We start from the raw sequence: 12,126 nt of genomic DNA on the forward strand, positions 1-12,126 counted from the left end.
GCTGCTGCTTTGTATAATGATGATCTGGTTCTGCTCACTTCATTTTGCATCAGGTCATATAGGTCATCCCAGGTTTTTCTGAAACCATTCACTTCATCATTTCTTATAGTACAATAGTATTCCATGATAGTCAAATACCACACAACTTGTTCAGCCACTCCCTAATTGTTAAAGGACCCCTGATTTTCATTTCTTTGACACAACAAAAAGAGCTACTACAAATATGTTTGCACATATGGCTAATTCTCCTTTTTCTTTGATCTCTTTGGGATACAAACCTAACAATGGTATTGCTGGGCAAAAGGTTTTCACTTTTTTAGTCCTTTAGACATATTTCCAAATCATTCTCCAGAATGGTTACATTAGTTCACAATTCCATCAACAGTTCATTAGTGTGTATCTACCTTCTCTTATTATCTCTAGCACTTGTCATTTCTGATAGATGTGAGATATTACCTTAGAATTGTTTTAATTTGCATTTCTCTAATAAATAGTGATTTAGAACATTTTTTCATGTGATTATAGATAGCTCTTCTGACCACTGCTTTTTCATATCTCTTGACCATTTATCGGCTGGGGAATGGCTTTTATTTTTATAAATTTGATCCAGTTCCCTATATATTTGAGGAATAAGGCCTTTATCAGAGAAATTTGCTGAAAAAATTTAATATTACTTCATTTTGTATATCTTTCATCAAAATGTAGTTTTCTTGATTATCTCTTTTAATTAGGTCTATCATTGCTTTTGCTTTGTCTGAGATAATGTTGTTTTGTTTTGGTTTTTTACTTCTGCTGAAGTATAATAGATTCTGCTCTAGTTCCTATATGTGTGTCTTTCTGTTTCAGATATTTCTTTCATAAACAACATATTGGTAGAGTCCAGTTTCTAAGCCATTCTATTTGCTTCCATTTTATAGATGAGAAATGAACTGACTCAAGGAAGTGATAGTGATTACTTTATTGACAAAAACTTTGCATATATACTCTCATTGGGTACATTGGGTATTCCTTTTCCCTTTAATCATGCTTAATAACTAAATATTCCTGTACTCTTGGAATCTCTATGAGGAAAAGAACTTTTTAATTTAATAATGGGTTTCCTTTTTATCTTCCTGAGGCTAAATCTTAACCTTGTTGCTTTTGCTTTTTCTGTAGAACTCCTAATCCTCTCCACTTCCCATCCCTCCATATACTTGCTAATATGTGGTATCACATATTCGTGCATGGGGTACCCACACACACACACACACACACACACACACACATACACACACAAACACATACACACACACACACACACAGCTACTGTTTAGAAATATTCCCCCTACTAGAACCAAGAAATGCAGCTGATTTTACCATCCTGACCTTTGTAGACTTAGACAGGAAGCTTTAGGAAAACAATCTATTTCTTTAGCTAGTACACATACTTCTCCCTGAGAAGTAACAGTTTGTAATACCCCAACCAATCAACCAGATATTTAGAGCTTGAAGTGACCTTTGAAATCATCAAGTCCAAAGCCTTTATTTTACTTCTGAGGAAATTGAAGCTCAAGGACATTATGACTTGGCCAAGTTCACACAGCTAGTTTGTACCTCATTCAACAAATATTTATTAAGTATGTCCATTATATCCCTAAATCCTGGAGATCCTAAGGCAGATTTAAAGATTTAAAGGAAATGTTCCCTTCCCTCACAGAACTTCTATTCTAATATCACAATCACTGGTTTGAAATAAGTCCCTATTCCTTTTTTTTCTTCATTTATTAGATAAATTTCATGACCAATGAAAAGCAATTCTCCATGAGTACCAATTTATATCCCACTGTTGGATGATTCATGTGTTAGTCTAAAGTAATGTCTATTCAGTAGTTCCAGGTTTGCCAGTTAGCTTCTCTGTACTACATCCATAAATTATACATTTTATATAGGTTATATAAAGCTATTACTATTAGGGCAAGCTGTTACTGCTAAAGGGTATGCCCTGGTTGTAGGTGATATTGTAGGAGAGAACAGATTGCTCAGTACCATCCATCCCCAATACTCAACCCCATGTGTTGACCAAGCACATGTAGAATGAGAAAATCTTAAATTTGGGGCCAATGAGCAGGTCTTTGGGGCTTTTGGTAATTATCACATGCAGGGTGTGGGATTCTTAGGCCACAAATACTACTACTGTTGGCTCTTTGCCCATTGAATTTAAGTAGTTGTAGGGTATGATTTCAATCCTAACAAGAGAAATGCTCTCACTGCAATATTTCTTTGCATGCATTCAAGAGAAACCAGAAAATCTTTCCTTCTTTGCATCTGGCTTCTCACAATCCCATCCCCAAACATATACTTATTAACATTGAAAGAAACCATATCTGATGATAATATTCATTGATAATAATATATAATAGCTTAAAGATGCAAATAAGCATTAAAAAGACATCTGATAGGAAAGAGTGGGAAGTAAGACAGGTAAGGGAGTTAGAGTATATGAGTTTCAATCTCAGCTCTTCTATTTACCATCTGTGTCACCTAGGCAAGCCTCTAATTTTCTCTGTCTTATTCCTTATCAATAAAATGACATGATTTTACTAAATGGCTTATATGGTCCCTTCTAACTTTAATTCTGTGATTCTATAAATGATTCTAGAGACTATAGCATGGACTCCAGGTCACATCTGTTGGCTTCCTGTTAGCTCTTCTCCTCTCTGGAGAGGAGATAAGTCTCTGGTTCCTTACTTTGGTCTTGTCACCTGTGTAATCCACTTTTCCACAGAAGGCTATGCCCCATCTTCTTCCCCTATAGGAAACTGGGACCTGAGGGTAGTCATTCCTTTTTCATTTTAATGGTGTTTTCTCCTGGTGTTACTAAGATAATGAAGGTACAGGATTACACTAGATGAAAAAAAAATCAGAATCCACATTTTATATTGCAACAATAGTTCATGATCAATTCTCATTATAGTAATATGAAATAAGCTGACTAAATTATCATGGGCCTCAAAACGGAAGTTCTAATTTAAACCAATTCTAACAGAAGGGTTAGAGTATTATCATGCCACTGGTACTGTTCTAGGTGAAAAATGTGACCCTTCCCTCTCTAACCTTTGTGACTTTTTGAATGACAGATGATTGTGGACATCAGACATTCTAAGCAGTGAATAAGTCATTAAAATTCGATGAGTAAGTAATGAAAAAGTCATTAAAATTAGCTGATGCCCTGAAGAAATTTTTTTTAACCTTTCTTCAGGAGTCAAGCATTTCATGAGTTATTCTATCCTTTTGTCTTCCAGAGATAGACATCCTACCAGTGTCTAGGACCTCAGAACTGATTTCCACCTTCAGTGATTTCCTTAGTTCTGTAGGCTTTTCAATTCTTTGCTTCCCAATGTATAACTTCCATCTTTGATTTTCAGAGTCCCCTCAGCTATATCTGCTTTGAATTGTTCATTCTACATCCATCAATTTTCACTGGTTTTTTAGCCTCAAACTCATATGCAGAATTATATCCCTCTTATTTCAACCTGAGTGTTAGTCTACAATACTCTGACATTGAGTCTACAAAGCTAATTTTAGTAAAGGAACCTAATTAGGGATTTTAATAGGATCAATAACTAATATATGCACTCATAAACCTTCCTAATCTTCAACAGAAGGCTGAAGGTTGTTATCTTTGTAGACATCTCTGAAGTTTGACATTTTATATGTAGACTATCCAGCTAAGTTTTAAAGAATTGTAATGTATTTTCATCTTTTTGGGTTTTTTTTTATGTTTTTTCCCCTTTTGATCTGATTTTTCCTTCATAAAATGACAAATATGGAAATATTTGTAAAAGAATTGCTCATATTTAACCCCTATCAGATTGCTTGCTTGTCTTGGGGAGGGAGGAGGTAAGAGAGGAAGGAAGAAAAATTTAGAATACAATTTCTTATAAAAATTAATGTTGAAATCTATCTTTGATTTGAAAAAATAAAATACTATTGAAAAAATTGTAATGCTTGTCTCCAAGACTCTTCTAGATAATATTTCTTTAGTGCTAGGTCTCAAATGGAGAACAGATTTTGTTCCAGAGTCTTCCAGTTAAGTGATCTTTTTAGAACTTGGATATTGAGGCTTTAGAGAAACAAAAGCCAGATCTTTCATCTTGTTCAAGCCACATGGGAGGAAATGCAACAGTCAGGGTAATGCAGAGCATCTGATTTCTAGATGCCTGCTCCTGTACCTTTCTCCATGATCCCCTTTGCAAACAATGAGAGGTAGAAACTCGCTGATTTTGCACTAGTGCAATAACAGAGAAATCAGGGAGATTTACTTCCCTAATCTTTAACTAAAATAGAGAATTAATTCAAAGATCATACCTTATCAAACTGGAGGAGAATTTCTTCTGGTCCTATCTTCCTTCAACTATTTCTTTACAAACTTGCCTTTTGTTATCACTTACAAATTTGTCTACTCTGCCCTTAAAAAAGTTAAACAGATACAAAATCCTTATCTGGTCTGCTTAATGATTGAAATAGACAGAGTTAACAATTAAGTTTTGATCCCTTTTAAGAAAAAAAAAGATGATATTGCTGTTTCATTAGAAGTTGAAGAAAAAGATGAAGAAATAGTGGAATATTCCATTTGGAAAGAGAAACCATCACAAGCCAGGCAAACATAAGTTTCCCACAGATTAGAATCAACATAGATTTTGTGTATGTATAGATATATATATATAGCAACACTGTATAGTTTACAGAAATATTATATATGCATACATAATTATACACACACGTAGGTACATACATATCTATTTCCCTGCAGGGAACCAAGATAGGATATGGCTTTCCTGAGAAAACAGAAGAGATACATAGGTAGACAGATACATAGAGACATACATATCTCAGAAGATATACATATATAAATATTTATACATATATACAAATGTACAGATTTTATATACGCAGTACATGTACATATATACATGTATAGTTTACAATGTATATATGTATTGTGTTTATATATTTATATTTGCATTTATATATATTTATATATTTGTAAGTATATAGAGATAGAGATAGATAGATAGATACACAAAATATATACACTCATCCTTATTCTTACCATGGACAAGCCCTTCGGGCAAATGCAAGCTTGGGCAGGATCAATCTCAAGTAGAGAGTTCATATTCCATGGGAAATGTTCACATACTACTGTGGATTGCTTATGTACTCCATTCAATGTCCTTTCCAGAATCTTAAGCTAAAATGAGACATGAGAAAAATGTTTCTGCACATTGCTAAAGAATGGATGAATCATAGATTGACAAAGAGCAAAGACTGCTTAGGGAGGGACAGATAGGAAGTCATAAGATCCATATGGGTCCAACCATTGCTAATATATCAGCCATTTAGTACTCTCAGATTTAGATGGAAATAAAACTCCTTAAAATAGCAGTGTTCCAATAACAACAACAATCCCATGTATGTATTAAAGCCACCTCTCACTGACTAGGAGAGCTGGTTGTTAAATTTTTAGTGTGAGACTCAGAAATTGGCAAATGCTACATACAAATCTGGGTATGATTTATTATTTTGTTGATTGTAAAAAAATGGTGGGTAAAGGAATTATAAATTCAGGTAAAACTTTTTGTGGAGGTAACTAGGGTTAAGTGACTTAAGTGCTCAGAATCACATAGCTAGTAAGTGTCCAATGTTAGATCTGAATTCAGGTCCTCCTGATTTTAGCATCTCCTAATTGGCCTAATTTGAGTTAAACTTAAAAGTATGTCCTAGATAAATTTATTTTTTTGGAAAGCTGGTTGTTAAACACTTACTATCACATCAGTGACCAGCCTTGTTTCCAGCCTGCCACTAAAGCCATCATCTAACTGTCATTTGAAGAGCATCACAGTAATGCAAAGGACAGAGCATTATATATGAACCTAGGAAGATCTGAATTCAAATATTGCCTCAGAGACACTTACTTGTTTTGTGATGCTGTTATAGGAATAAAATAAGTTAATATTTTTAAAACACTTTGCAGATCTAGAAGCCACATATGTAGCCTACCCATAGTGCAGAAAAGGAACTTATGAAAAAATGACCTGGTGTATGCTGATGCAGTCACTGCTGCCCACGTCTCCTCTACAACCACAGTTACTGGGACCCAGAAAAGAAGAACCTCGCAACGAAATATCCACATCCCTGGCATTGTAGAATGGTTCAACATTAGGAACAGATATATTTTTCATCAATGAAATGGCATGAAAGAAGTGGTACCACCATGTATTTCACTGTTGCCACCTAAGGGTTTTATATCTGGGTCTTTGCATCTGACTTCCTGTTGAAATATTTCTAGATATGATGTTCCCCAATTAGAATTCAATCTCTATTACTTTTCTATTTATTTCTTCAACATTTAGCACAGTTCTTTTCACATGGTGAGTACTTAATAAACGCCTTTTCCATTCACTCATCAAATCATATCACAGTGAATGTTAGATATGTTGTCCATCAATATATGTATTTATCAACTTCATTATCATCACTATTGTTGTTATTATTATTATTAGATATGTCCAAATTCTTTTGTTATATTGAAATATCTCCACAGCTCAAATCAGATGAGATAAATTAATCTCGATGAACAAATGATTATTTGGCCATTGCCTGGGACATAGTAATTATTTTGGTTAATCAGAAAACATTATTTCTATATAGAAATCAAGGCATTTGATACACAAATGTTATCATACTAGACCAAATATCTCTAACAATGTGAGCATGATTAAAGGCATCAGCCTAAAGGGCATGTTAGTAAAAGTGTCACTCTATTAGATGTAAAACTATTCCATCTGGTTAGAGGTTAATTTACTGTTCTCAATTGCAAATGTCTTTAAAATAGATATGATAGAAAATTCTCTGTCCTTGTCATGGTCCTTCACAAATAAGTTTAAAATCATTAGGCATCAAAGGCTGGTTGGGCTGAACCAAAGCCAGTGACTCCAGATAATGAGGCTCTGCCACTTTGTTTTACCCTAGAAAAAAATGGTAGAGATGAAAAAGTCTGCATCCCATTTCTTCTGACTCAAATTTAAATGTGGTGCCTGAACTTCTCCCAAAGGAAAAAAACTCCTTGCTGATAATTCTTAAGGAAAAAAAAAGATCAACAGAATAAAAATGCATGTGTACTTAGGCAAAGGGGAGGGGAAATACGTAGACCTCTGTGTGTATATCAGTACAAATGAGGTATGCACATATAGACTAGAAAGTAAAGACCTGTATCATACATACCTTTTTGTGGAGAATTAAAGAAGCAGCAATATACATTTTTCTGTTGTAAAGTTTGTATTGGTACAAAACAGACAATTCTGGATTCAATTTGATTGAGCAATGTGGAAATTTAGTCTTCATTTTTCTTCAAGAATTATAGTACATTCATTACCTATTAAAAATAAAAAAGTGCCCATTGAAGATTTTTTAAAAGATTCATTCTATATGCTTTCCTTATGCAAATCCTAAATTTTGCATGTATACAATTGTATATATGTTGACACCATTACAATGTTGACCTCTTGGAACTGTTTTTGCCTTCCTTTGTAAATCCTCAATGTCTAACATTGTAGTTTTCACATAATAAGTGCTTATTAAATGTTTGTTGGGTGACTGGCAAACCTGAGATAAGCACACCATTCATTTTTCTGTTGGTAATATTTACTTTTGATTTCTGGTATTTTGCATACATCATCTCCACAGTTCCCGTGGATGGGTTTTTCAATATGTTCCACAGATAAGATTGTAAAAGGGTAAATGATAATTAGAAGAAACAAGTTACCCAAGTGTCCTCACTGCCTTCCCCAGTTGGAAATGTCTTCTCTTCTCAGAGTACTTTCCACCTACTCTCTAGTTGTTCACATGTTCTCTCTCCTACAAAACTGTAAACATCTTGAAGGCAGGAAATATTTTTTGATGTTCTTTGTATCATTAATCTTAGCACAGTATCTGGTACATAGTAAACACTTACTAAATGATTTGTTACTTTTTGCCTCCTCCATTTCATAATATTCAGGTAGATTAAGGATTGTAGCCTGTGACATTCATCAAGAAGTCAACAGTAAACAATAGGATGCTTGAAATTCAGTCCCTGGTTTTAGGATTCACTAAATCTCAATGTTACTAGAAAGGAAGCTGCTATTTATTTTATGTAAATCTCTCCCCTAGAACAGCAGGTGTCTAACAATGAACAAACATTCTATGGAAGTTAATGTTCCCATTTGGTTTCTTTGCTTTAAAAAAGTAAGAACTATGGACTCACCTCTTGATAACTAGAATTGAAGGTGAAAAGAAAAGAAAATGTCAACAGACAAAGAGACAACACAGGTTCTCTCCCTTTCCTCTGCCCACCCTCCCTCCCCCAGTCTAATAAAGATGATTAAATTACAAGTCTTTTCTTCCTGTTGAAATCACTGCACATTATTCAAATATTAGAACTCAGGAAATAAGGCAGGACAACATCCCTCATGAAACTTTAGAAGGCAAAGCAGGGGTCCAAGGCTAGAGGCCTGCCTGGCTAGGCTGCTCTAATTAAGAAATAACCCTGCTGAGCTGAATTTAATCTAAATAAAATAGAAAAGGAACTTGGTGGAAACCACTGCCTCCCCAATCCCACCCCTTTTCCCCCTTACCTCCTCACCCTCCTATCCCTCAGCTCCTTACATTTCATATATCTGCCCCTGGTCAACTCAGTCTTAGCTGAGTTCGTAACAGGTGCATCTCAACCAAAGTCAGGACAGAGCCTTTCTGCTTCTAGACAAGTTTTTAATATTACATCCCAGCATTTTTATTTAATTCAAGTGAACAGACATTTATTAAGTTTATGTTAAATGTAAGATACTGTGACATTCTGTAATGCTTTTCACCGAGACTTCGAGGGCTCAGTTTAACACTGGTTTTCTTTCTTTTTTTCATTATAAATTTAGCAAATATCTATCTCAAACCATAATCATTTCAATATGAAAGATGAAAAAAAGACTGCAAATGAAATTGTGAGCTGTCATATAATTTGTTTTTTTAAATATATATATATATATATATATATTAAATTTAGCACAATAGTACTCAACTGCCCCTTCTGAACTTATTTTTGTTCACTTCTGAATATTGTTACTATTCTTTTTCTTTCATTTCATCATTTTTTTTCTTTTTTAGACATTATGAATATAACAGACTTTAACAGACGTGTATACTCATATGAATAAACAACTGGGCAATATAATAGATTCAAAACTGAACATAGGATCAGAAAGATTTGAGCCCCAGATCTTCTTAACCCACATGATCAATACATTATCTCCTAATTCCATTAGACTTTAGGTTTGAATTGTATCAGAGATAGGCAGATATTATAGGGAATAGAAAGCTGAAGCTCTAGTTAGAAATATCTGAGTTCAAGTCCAAAATCAGATACTTAATCCTACTTACTTATTTTGGTTTTTTTTTTTCCCCCTGAGGCAACTGGGATAAAGTGATTTGCCCAGAGTAGCATAACTAGGAAGTGTTAAATATCTGAGTCTCTATTTGAACTCAGATCTTCCTGAATTCAGAGCTGGTGTTCTATCCACTGCACCACCTAGCTGCCCCTATCCTAGTTACTTGTGAAACTTGTTTATAAATTTTAAGTTTAACCACTATGTGTCATAGAGTTTACAATACCCACCCACTTTGGAGGCGTGGGAAATCTTTCATTTGAAGTTTTGTTTTCTATGTTCAGAAGTTCTGAACATTTTTCCTATAATATTTTTTGCATTATAATATTCAAATTTTTTGACTTGTCATGTTCTAGGAGACCTATAATCCTTATTGTCTCTACACATCCTGTTTCTGAGATCAGCATATTTTCTTTTAATGTTTTAATTTTTGTTTCTCTTCTTCCAGACATTCTTTCACTTCTGTGTATTGACATTCCTAATTAATTATTCTCTCTTTTGTTCCTTTAGTGAGATTTGCCATTGCAGATTTCAGTTTTCTGTTTTATTTTATTGATTTTGGCCAGAGAGGCCATAAATTCTACTCTCATAATTCTCCTTTCTCTTTTTAATCACTTTGGAATAGCATGTTGGGTTCCATGTTTTCCTCAGTTTCCACATGGTCCCCTGTCTCATCAAATCTTGGATAATTTTCCCTTATTTTACAGCATTTCTTCATAAGCCTGAACTCATTTACTAGATTTTTAGAAGCAATATTTCATTACACTACATATTTAAGGACTTTGAATTTTCTTCCTCCCAAGATTTTTAGTAATTTCAATCATATTCCCCTTATTTTGTTTTATTGTGTATGTTGTTGTGGTTGTTGAGGAGTTTTTATTTGTTCCTTTTGTAATTTTTAATCCCCAATTTATTAATCTTTTATGTCTCTTAAATATTGATAAATAATTTTAGAAATATTAATAAATTCTTGACTTGTTTTGTCTGAATTCAAAAGTTTCTGTGTATTGTAGTCATTTTCTCAGATTAAATTTTGATTAGCATTCTTATATCTTTCAAAGTTATTTTCCTTTACATTGTTGTAATCATCATGTATACAATTTGTTCTCTTAGTTCTGCTTATTTCATTCTGCATCAGCTCCTAGAAGTTCTTCCAAGTTGCTCGGAAGTCTCAATTTTTGTCATGCTCTATCTAAAATAAATATTACAAGAAATTTATGCACCTTGATTTGTCAAGCTGCTTTTGTTAGCTGAGGAACACCCATTTTTGCTTCCAGTTCTGGTCTGGGCTATAAAAAGTGTTACAATTAATATTTTTGTACCTATTTGACCTTTTATCCATCTTTAACCTTTTGGGGGTATATACCTCATAGTAATATTACTGGATCAAGGAGTGTGAATAGTTTCATAACTATTTGGATATAGCTTCAAATTGTTTTGTCAAATGGTTTGATTAGATCACAACTCCACCAATCTTCCCACAGAGCTTTCAAAATGGTTATTTTTTTCTTTTTTAATATTTTTTATTTTTGCTATTTTCTTACAGTGTGATGAGTATAAAGCAGAATCCCAGAGATATTTTAATTTGTATCTCAGTGGAAAACTTTTTTTTTTTTTAACATGGGTGTTATGACTTTAGTTTCTTCTTTTGAAAACTATTTCTATTCTATAATAATGTATCTGTGGGAGAATAACTCCTGTTTTTATGATTTTTTTTGGTTGGTGGTGGTGGTAGTCAGTCATTTAGTCATGTCCAACTCTTGATGACCCAATGGATCATAATACACCAGGTCTTTCTACCTTCCACTATATCCCAAAGTCTGTCCACATTTATGGTCATTGTTTTCATGACATCTTATCTATCTACCTCATTTTTTCTTTTATCTTCAATTTTTCCCAACCTTAGGGTCTCTTCCAATGAATCCTATCTTCTCATGATGTAACCAAAATATTTAAACTAATTTCTCTAAGCATTGACTTATTTGACATCCTTGCTGTCCAAGGGACTCTCAAAGGTCTTCTGCAGCCTCACAATTCAAAAGTTTCAATTCTATATTTCTTTATAGTTCAACTCTCACAGCTATACACTGCTACTGGGAGAAAAACACAGCTTGGACTATATGAACCTTTGTGAACAAGAAGAAATCTCAGCTTTGTAAGAATGCTGTCAAGATTTGCATAGCTTTCCTTTTAAGGAACAAGTATTTTTTAATTCTTGTCTGTAGTCACTATCTACCATGATCTTTAAGCCCAAGAGTATAAGATCTAGCATTACTTCTATTTCTTTTCCCTCTATTTACTAGGAAGTGATGGGACCAGTGACCAAAATTTTAATTTTAGATATTTAGCTTCAAGCCAACTTTTACAAATTCATCTCATCAAAAGATTTTTTTAAATTCCTCTTAACTTTATACTCTGAGAGTAGTATCATATGCACATCTGAAATTAGAGATAGTTCTCCTTGCAACTTTAATTTTGATTTTTGATTCATCTAGTCTGGCATTTCACATGACATACTTTGTATATAATATGCATATATTCTACATATGTTCTTATATATTACTATCAATTTCCTAAATATCCTAAAAATATCAGATTTTTATATGAGAAAACTTCTCTAAAGATTTTAAAGTTTCCTTTATTATTTAAACTGAATCAAAGTTCTTTGTTC

General features: G+C 33.5%; 1 long non-coding RNA gene across 4 annotated transcripts in view; it reads right to left on the reverse strand.

Moving 5' to 3' along the window:
• Positions 1-12,126, reverse strand: part of LOC105750400 — a 59,064-nt gene that overhangs the window by 10,434 nt on the left and 36,504 nt on the right. For all 4 annotated transcript variants that reach the window (XR_004233803.1, XR_004233801.1, XR_004233800.1 and 1 more), the window contains 2 exons: positions 7,264-7,414; positions 5,093-5,230 (listed from right to left, as the gene is read on the reverse strand). This is a non-coding gene — a long non-coding RNA (uncharacterized LOC105750400). The remainder of the gene's footprint in view (positions 1-5,092; positions 5,231-7,263; positions 7,415-12,126) is intronic.

Source organism: Sarcophilus harrisii, chromosome 4 (assembly GCF_902635505.1).
Source record: "Sarcophilus harrisii chromosome 4, mSarHar1.11, whole genome shotgun sequence".
Classification (NCBI taxonomy): domain Eukaryota; kingdom Metazoa; phylum Chordata; class Mammalia; order Dasyuromorphia; family Dasyuridae; genus Sarcophilus; species Sarcophilus harrisii.